This window comes from Arachis ipaensis, chromosome B3 (assembly GCF_059453495.1).
Source record: "Arachis ipaensis isolate K30076 ecotype BB chromosome B3, ASM5945349v1, whole genome shotgun sequence".
Classification (NCBI taxonomy): Eukaryota; Viridiplantae; Streptophyta; class Magnoliopsida; order Fabales; family Fabaceae; genus Arachis; species Arachis ipaensis.
Genome location: NC_142438.1, coordinates 97,420,099 through 97,428,841, shown reverse-complemented (window position 1 = coordinate 97,428,841; position 8,743 = coordinate 97,420,099). Strand labels below are relative to the sequence as shown.

Below are 8,743 nucleotides of genomic sequence, written 5' to 3'. Positions count from 1 at the left end.
ACATGGAAGAAGCATCTCCATCCCTGCCATTGGAGCAAACAATTTTGAGCTTAAACCTCAATTAGTTTCTCTGATGCAACAGAACTGCAAGTTTCATGGACTTCCATCTGAAGATCCTTTTCAGTTCCTAACTGAGTTCTTGCAGATCTGTGATACTGTTAAGACCAATGGGGTTGACCCCGAGGTCTACAGGCTTATGCTTTTCCCGTTTGCTGTAAGAGACAGAGCTAGAGTATGGTTGGACTCTCAACCTAAAGATAGCCTGAACTCTTGGGATAAGCTGGTCACTGCTTTCTTAGCCAATTTCTTTCCTCCTCAAAAGCTTAGTAAGCTTAGAGTGGATGTTCAAACCTTCAGACAGAAAGAAGGTGAATCCCTCTATGAAGCTTGGGAGAGATACAAGCAAATGACCAAAAAGTGTCCTTCTGACATGCTTTCAGAATGGACCATCCTGGATATATTCTATGATGGTCTGTCTGAATTAGCTAAGATGTCATTGGATACTTCTGCAGGTGGATCCATTCACCTAAAGAAAATGCCTGCAGAAGCTCAAGAACTCATTGACATAGTTGCTAATAACCAGTTCATGTACACTTCTGAGAGGAATCCTGTGAGTAATGGGACGCCTCAGAAGAAGGGAGTTCTTGAAATTGATGCTCTGAATGCCATATTGGCTCAGAACAAACTGTTGACTCAGCAGGTCAATATGATTTCTCAGAGTCTGAATGGAATGCAAGCTGCATCCAACAGTACTCAAGAAGCATCTCCTGAAGAAGAAGCTTATGATCCTGAGAACCCTGCAATAGCAGAGGTGAATTACATGGGTGAACCTTATGGAAACATCTATAATCCCTCATGGAAAAATCACCCAAATTTCTCATAGAAGGATCAACAAAAGCCTCAACAAGGATTTAATAATGGTGAAAGAAACAGGTTTAACAATAGTAAACCTTTTTCATTATCCACTCAGCAACAGACCGAGAATTCTGAACAAAATACCTCTAATTTAGCAAACTTAGTCTCTGATCTATCTAAGGCCACTCTGAGTTTCATGAATGAAACAAGATTCTCCATTAGAAATTTGGAGGCACAAGCGGGCCAGCTGAGTAAGAAGATCACTGAAACCCCTCCTAGTACTCTCCCAAGCAATACAGAAGAAAATCCAAAAAAAGAGTGCAAGGCCATTGATATAACCATCATGGCCGAATCCAAGGAGGAAGAGGAGGACGTGAATCCCAAGGAGGAAGACCTCCTGGGACGTCCAGTGATCAACAAGGAGTTTCCCTCTGAGGAACCAAAAGAATCTGAGGCTCATCTAGAGACCATAGAGATTCTATTAAACCTCCTTACGCCCTTCATGAGCTCTGATGAGTATTCCTCTTCTGAAGAGAATGAGGATATTACTGAAGAGCAAGTTGCCAAGTACCTTGGTGCAATCATGAAGCTGAATGCCAAATTATTTGGTAATGAGACTTGGGAAGATGAACCTCCCTTGCTCATCAATGAACTGAGTGATCTGGATCAACTGACATTGCCTCAGAAGAAACAGGATCCTGGAAAGTTCTTAATACCTTGTACCATAGGCACCATGACCTTTGAGAAGGCTCTGTGTGACCTTGGGTCAGGGATAAACCTCATGCCCCTCTCTATAATGGAGAAACTGGGAATCTTTGAGGTGCAAGCTGCTAGAATCTCATTAGAGATGGCAGACAACTCAATAAAATAGGCTTATGGACAAGTAGAAGACGTGCTAGTAAAGGTTGTAGGCCTTTACATCCCTGCTGATTTCATAATCCTAGATACTGGGAAGGATGAGGATGAATGCATCATCCTTGGAAGACCTTTTGATGCGCATAAACTAGTTATGCTATGATTTAGGAAATTGCACGATCGGCAAAATTCCTTTCGGCAAGTGCACCGGTTATCGTCAAGTAAAAACTCACAATAGAGTGAGGTCGAATCCCACAAGGATTGGTTGAGTGAGTAATTCGTCTTAGAAGTGTGTTCTAGTTGAGCTGAATCAAGATTGAGATGAGAATTGCGGAATGTAAAATTGGCGGGAAAAGTAAATGACAAGAAATTGAAATGGCGGAATCTTAAATTGCATGAATTAAAGAGCAGAAACTAAATTGCTGAAATTAAAAGGGAATGGGGGTGATTGCATGAATTGAGTTGCAGAATGTAAAGAGAAGATGTAAATCAGAATTGTGGGATTCATTGGGTTATAGGAGATATTGAGATCTCCGAATCAAAACATGTTTATCTCTTCCTCAAGCAATGCGTTCATTGAATTTTGCTTGGCAATCTTATATGATTGGATCCCAATCCCTTGGCTCACCAATTCTCTCTAAAAATGAACAAATTCCCAATCCCTTGGTTTAAATGTTCATAAGAAGAGATGATGCTTGATCACTGATTATACCACACAGTTTCATGAACCACAATTTGGTAGGATTACATGTCACAATATCCATCCAAACCCCAATCCAATTCACTGTGAGAAAGCTTCTCTAGCATGAATCCTCTATTCCTTTCCCAAGGTTCCGAAGGATTCCAATTATGGGTAGTTTCTTTCCCAAGACAACTACCCAATGGAATTAGATCGAGAAGCTTTCTAACAAAATTCAAGAGAAAAGATTGAAGAAGAAGATAAACTATTATTGATTCATTGAATTACAATAGAGCTCCCTAACCCAATGAAAGGGGGTTTAGTGAGTCATAGCTCTGAATTCAATTACAAAGATATGAAAACTAGCTAAAAGTGAAGGTCCCCGTCTCCCTAACTTAAATTCTATCCTATTTATACACTTTCTATATTGAGCTTCTGTTGTGTTTCTTGGGCTTTGAGGCCTCTCCCTGCTTTCCTTTTGCCTTGGGTTTATGATCCATAATCTTGATGAGGCTGTTGATCCAAATTCTGTAACATTCATTGAGCCAACTTAGTGATAATCAAATAATGACACATGACTCAATAAATTGAGATTTCAAACTCATCAATCCTTCAGGCCCAATCCCATAAACCATGATATTCAATTGGGTTTCATACCAGAGTAAGTTTAAGTTAATGTTTGTGCTCAAAGACTAACTTAAACCGCACTATTTTTGGCCCAGAAACCTTTTCCAAGAGTGGCGTTTAAGTTGCAGTTTAAGCTTAAACTGCAGCTTAAACGCCAGACACTTCCAGTGAGGCCTTTTGTAGAAGCACGTTTAAGCTTCAGTTTAAGGTTAAACTGAAGCTTAAACGTGGAAATGGAAGAAGGCAGCCCTGGAGAGTCATGTAGTCGAACACGTTTAAGCTTCAGTTTAAGGTTAAACTGAAGCTTGAACGTGGAGATAGGAAGGGCAGCCCTGGAGGTCGAACACGTTTAACCTCCAGTTTAAGGTTAAACTGGAGGTTAAACGTGGAAATGGAAGGAGGCATCTTGGAGGTCGAACACGTTTAACCTCCAGTTTAAGGTTAAACTGGAGGTTAAACGTGGAAGCTTAGAAGGGTAGCCCTGGAGGTGTCGAACACGTTTAAGCTCCAGTTTAAGGTTAAACTGGAGCTTAAACGTGGAAATGGAGAAAGCAACCCTGGAGGAGAAAACTTGGTCGAACACGTTTAAGCTCCAGTTTAAGGTCAAACTGGAGCTTAAACGTGGAAATGGCTCCCTGGTGCACTTCCCATTTCTGGCGTTTAACCTCCAGTTTAAGGTTAAACTGGAGGTTAAACGTGGAACTCCTTCCTGAGTGGCATTCTCATTCTGGCATTTAACCTCCAGTTTAAGGTTAAACTGGAGGTTAAACGTGGAATGCTTCTTTGGTGAGACTTTCATTCTGGCGTTTAACCTCCAGTTTAAGGTTAAACTGGAGGTTAAACTTCAATTCCAGCATTTCTTAGCCTTCATGATTCTGGCGTTTAAGCTCCAGTTTAGGCTTAAACTGGAACTTAAACTCCACATGTGATATTCAAGCTTCCTTTATTGATTTTGTTGCTTCCTTGCTTAGCCTCTTCTTCCCTGAAATCATCCAAACAAATGCATCAAAGTCTTGCAAAATTTCATGAGAAATCTTCCATTCATAGCATTCAAGTAATATAACTAAAACTCATGGAATTTGCATCAAAATCATATTGTTTGGATGGTTCATTGCTTTGTTATTCTTTTAACCATTCTTGGTTACTTTAAGCTCAAGAAAATGCATAAAACCACTAAAACTAACAGAAAAATACTAGTGAAACTAGCCTAAGATGCCTTGGCATCACAACACCAAACTTAATACTTGCTTGTCCCTAAGCAAGTCCTGAGTTATTTAAGAAGAAAGTATGAAACAGAAAGCAATTACATTGGCTATATTAGCAAGCATTTGAAGTTCCTCAGAAGGGTTTTATGCAGAAAGTTGCAGCATCACTTTTTTTCATTCTTATCAGGTAAGATTATCACTTTTTCATTGCATCCATCAAACACTGCTATGGCCTCTTGTTATTCTTATGTCCTTGGCACTTTTCTCTTCTTTGTTTTTCTTTTCTTTTTCTTAGAGCTTCTTTTGCTCCTTGTTTGCTTAGTGTCATGTGTTGCACAAGCCTTTGGCATTTTCTTTTTCTTATCAGTGCACTACACATATCCACTTTAGGCATTTTAGTTCACATTTCTTCTTGAGACATTGGTGCCCAGCACCTCTTTGTGTGACTAAATGTTTTGTATTTAGGTTGCTCTTGATAATGGACTTTTGGTTGATAATCCCGGGTTAGTTAACCCAAGTTACCAAGTGTTGAAACACTCCTCAGAACCTATTCATCCAAGCATATCCTTAATACATAAACACCACAGGCATTTGTCTCAGAAGTTCAAACCATTGGTACCTAGCTTATTTTCTCAATTTTTTTTGCTTTTTGGTTGCCCTTTTTCAGTGGCTTTTTCTTCTTCTTTTTCTTTCTTTTTCATGGCCAAAGACATTTATTCATCAAGATCCATAGACAGTTTTCAATTTCTACACAAAGAATGATAATTCTACACTCTAATTCCAGTGATCTGACTAAACAATCAAGCATGCATACCACCACTTAATTCTACTTGATTTGTCACTAATTTAGCCAAGTTACTTTTGTTCAAACTTTTCTTTTATTTTTGGAAACAGAACAAGCATGGCAAGCACTTGTTTAAGAAGGTGAAGTTATATCCAAACATCTAGGCATTCACTTTATTCAAAGCAATAAACAGACACTCATACTAAAAAAAAAAACTCCACATAACACTTAAATGACTTATGATGAAAGAAAGCTCATAAAGACAATCCACCAATGATCATTTGATTATTAAGGAACGAGACCACCTCTTATTTATTGCTTGGTTCTTCTTAATTCTTGGGATCCTGCTTCTTCTTGCTTCCTGCCTCTTTTTGACCACTTGTGCTTCCTTTGTCTTTTCTTATGAGCTTTTTCCAGAATCCAGCCTTTTTCATCGTTTCTTCCACTCCTTTTTCAAGGATCATTGCCTTGTTTATTTCTCCTTCTTTCCTCCCTTGGCTGCTTGTCTTTTCTTCTTTTGTGGCTAGATGAAGCTGCCATTGGTTCTTTAGTTTTGGTAAGTGACAAGCTAAAGTTGACAAGGTGAAGCAAGAAGTGTTGTTGGAAGTGTGGGGAGGTTGTTTTCGGCAAGAGATAGTTTATGCTATGATGAAGGAAATGTGCATGAAGGAGATTTGGTGGTGTTGAACTTGTTCCCCAAGTGGTTCTTTATAGTGCCCGTAAGTGCAAAATGGACGGCTAGGGTGATTTGTGAAGGGTGGCTTGATGGTAAATATATGAATTAGGGAGAAGGACGAATTGCTTTTCATTTTCTTGGAAGTATTCTGGGTGCATTAGGTTGTACATGTAGCTATCTTTTCTTGCAGAACTTCCTTTTCCCATGTGTTAGTTTCAAAGACTTGTGAATTTTCTTTTTGACCAAGCACCGTACCTCCCTTTGTCTTTTTCCTCCATTTTTGTCTTTTCTTTTGTACCTGCACAAACAAACAAGTTTGCTATCATTTTTCGGTCCATGTGAATTATGAATAGTACTTGCACATGTAAATCAATGATTGTCTTTATGAGCTTATAGCCGTGACTTCTACATGTATGCACACTTATTATTTGGACACCAAACTTAGTGTTTGGTCAAGTCTCCTGATGACATGAAATCCATATTGGTTGTCCTTAATGAATGTGCTTAATTCTAATAAATCATAGTCACCTTGGCTCTTTGATTCTAAACAAATTTACTACCCTAAGTAATTGAAACCAAATCATTAAAACATGCGAATGGTATACTTGTCATGAATTTCGAAATCCAGAGGAACTTCGTGCTTTTCATGTACCGTGTTCAAAGAGGAACACCAAACTTAATCTTTGGTTGTGCACTAAAAATTGAATGCATTTTGAATAAAATTTGGGGTGCCTTCAGGCACACCAAACTTAGAGGCAAATTGTATTTTACATGCAATGTTTAGTGCACTCTTTCAGCAGTTGTCCTGAGGATTCAAGTTCATGCATAAGAAACCATGCTTTATTAAATGCACAACAAAACAAAAAAAAGTAAGGATATTAAAACATGGGTTGCCTCCCATGAAGCGCTTCTTTAACGTCACTAGCTTGACGGTTGTCCCTTGTTAGGGTGGATTGTAGTGCTTGACCTCTTCTCCTCTCACTATGAAAACGTCCCCACTTGATTCATTCATGACCTCTAAATGTTCCATAGAAAGAACTTTCCTGATTGTGAACACTTGAGGGAGCTGGGAAGGAATGGTTTTGAGGCCAGGTGGGATTGGCAGATAATGACTTGATATCACGTTATCTCCCAGAGAAAAACCTTCAGTGGGAATTTTCTTGTTTCTCCACCCTCTTGGCAATCTCCCTATCACTCTTCCCTTTCTCTTGAGGATTTCTTCATTGACCCTTATGTCAGGAGGATCCTTCTGATCTGTTTCCACTGATTCTTGTGGCTTTAACTCTTGCAACTCTTGTTTGCCTTCCAAGGACTGTTTTAGAGTTTCAGCTGCTGGATTACTTTCCTCCAAACACAGATGGCTACTATCATCCTTAGGCTTTTCAGGTTCTGGTTCAGGCTCAGATGCAGGTTTGAAAACTTTGAAAATGAGCTGTTCATCATGTATTCTCAGAATTAGCTCTCCTTGTTCTACATCTATGAGCGCTCTAGTAGTGGCTAGAAATGGTCTGCCCAGAATGATAGGGTGTAAGTAGCTTTCCTCCATGTCCACAATGACAAAGTCTGTGGGGAAGTAATAATCCCCCACTTTCACCAGCACATTTTCAACTACCCCTTCAGCTTGCTTCTGAGTTTTGTCAGCCAGTTGTATGATTACATCAGTGGATCTCACCTCATTCAGTTGTAGCCTCTTCATAAGAGTTAGAGGCATCACATTTATGCTAGCTCCTAGATCACAGAATCCTCTGTCAATTTTTGTTTCCCCTATGATGCAAGGGATATGAAAACTTCCTGGGTCCGTTTTCTTAGAGAGTGTGTCCTTCTTGATGAGAGAACTGCATTCTTTGTTCATTGTTACCGTTTGTCCTCCCTTCAAAACTCTTTTCTTGCTTAACAATTCCTTTAAATACTTGATGTGTGTAGGCATTTGATGGAGAATCTCAAGAAAGGGAATATTGACATGGAGAGAGTTAAATGTCTCTAAAAACCTTGAATAGGTTTTCCCTTTTTCACCTCCTCCTAACCTCTGAGGAAATGGTGCTTTTGGTTGGTATATTTCCAGCATGCCTTTTTGCAGTTCCTTGGCTTGCTCAGTTCCACTTTCCTGCTTAACTTCTTCCACACCTTCCTTCAAGATTTCTGGCTCCTGCTCTGAGGGCCTGATTCCTTCTTCTTCTGAAACTTCCTTCAATATGGTGATGGCCTTGCATTCTTCCCATCTCACTCTCTTTTGTTCCCCTTTAGGATTCTTTTCTGTGTCACTAGGGAACACTGCAGTTGATTGGACGGCCTGTTGAGATAGCTCTCCTACTTGAGACTCCATCCTCTTGAGTTTTTCACCATGGTTTCTTAAGGTAGCTCTCACATCATCCCTGAAGCTTTTCAATTCGGTTATGTCTTGACTCATGGTTGCCATCATTCCTTCTATCCGGTTTAATTGATCTTGAAATTGTTGGTTCGGATTAAGTTGGGTAGGTTGATTATTTTGGCCATGATATGATGGTTGGGGGTAAGTGTTTTGTGTGGCTTGGTATGATCTTTGGTTGGAGTTTTGGTATGTGGAATTGTTATGTTGGTTGTGGTTGTAAGGTTTGTGGTTTTGTGGTTGGGTTTGTTGGTTCCCCCACCCAAAGTTTGGGTGATTTTTCCATCCTGGGTTGTAAGTGTTGGAGTGTGGATCATATGATTGCCTTTGTTGGTTTCCCACATAGTTGGCCTCTTCCCAATCACCTCCTTCAATGCTTACTTCCTCTTGATCTTGTGTGTGTATTGTAGCCACTTGCTTTGTTTCTAATTGCCTGGTAAGCTCTGCTAGTTGCTTGGCAAACACCTTGTTTTGGGCTAGAATTGTATCAACATGGTTCAGCTCCATGACTCCCTTAGTGTTGTGCCTTTTTGATGCATAGTAGTACTCATTCTCAGCCACTGTCTCAATCACCTCAATGGCCTCTTCCACAGTCTTTTTCCTGTTCAATGAACCTCCTGATGAATGGTCTACAGCCTTCCTTGATTCATAAGAGAGTCCATCATAGAAAATATGCAATTGCACCCAATCATGGAAC

At 39.8% G+C, this 8,743-nt stretch overlaps 1 non-coding gene across 1 annotated transcript; it reads right to left on the bottom strand.

Moving 5' to 3' along the window:
* Positions 1-328: 328 nt before the first annotated feature.
* Positions 329-436, bottom strand: LOC148571704 (small nucleolar RNA R71). Its single transcript, XR_015907875.1, has one exon. It is a non-coding gene; the product is annotated as a small nucleolar RNA R71 (small nucleolar RNA).
* Between the last annotated feature and the right edge of the window lie 8,307 nt (positions 437-8,743).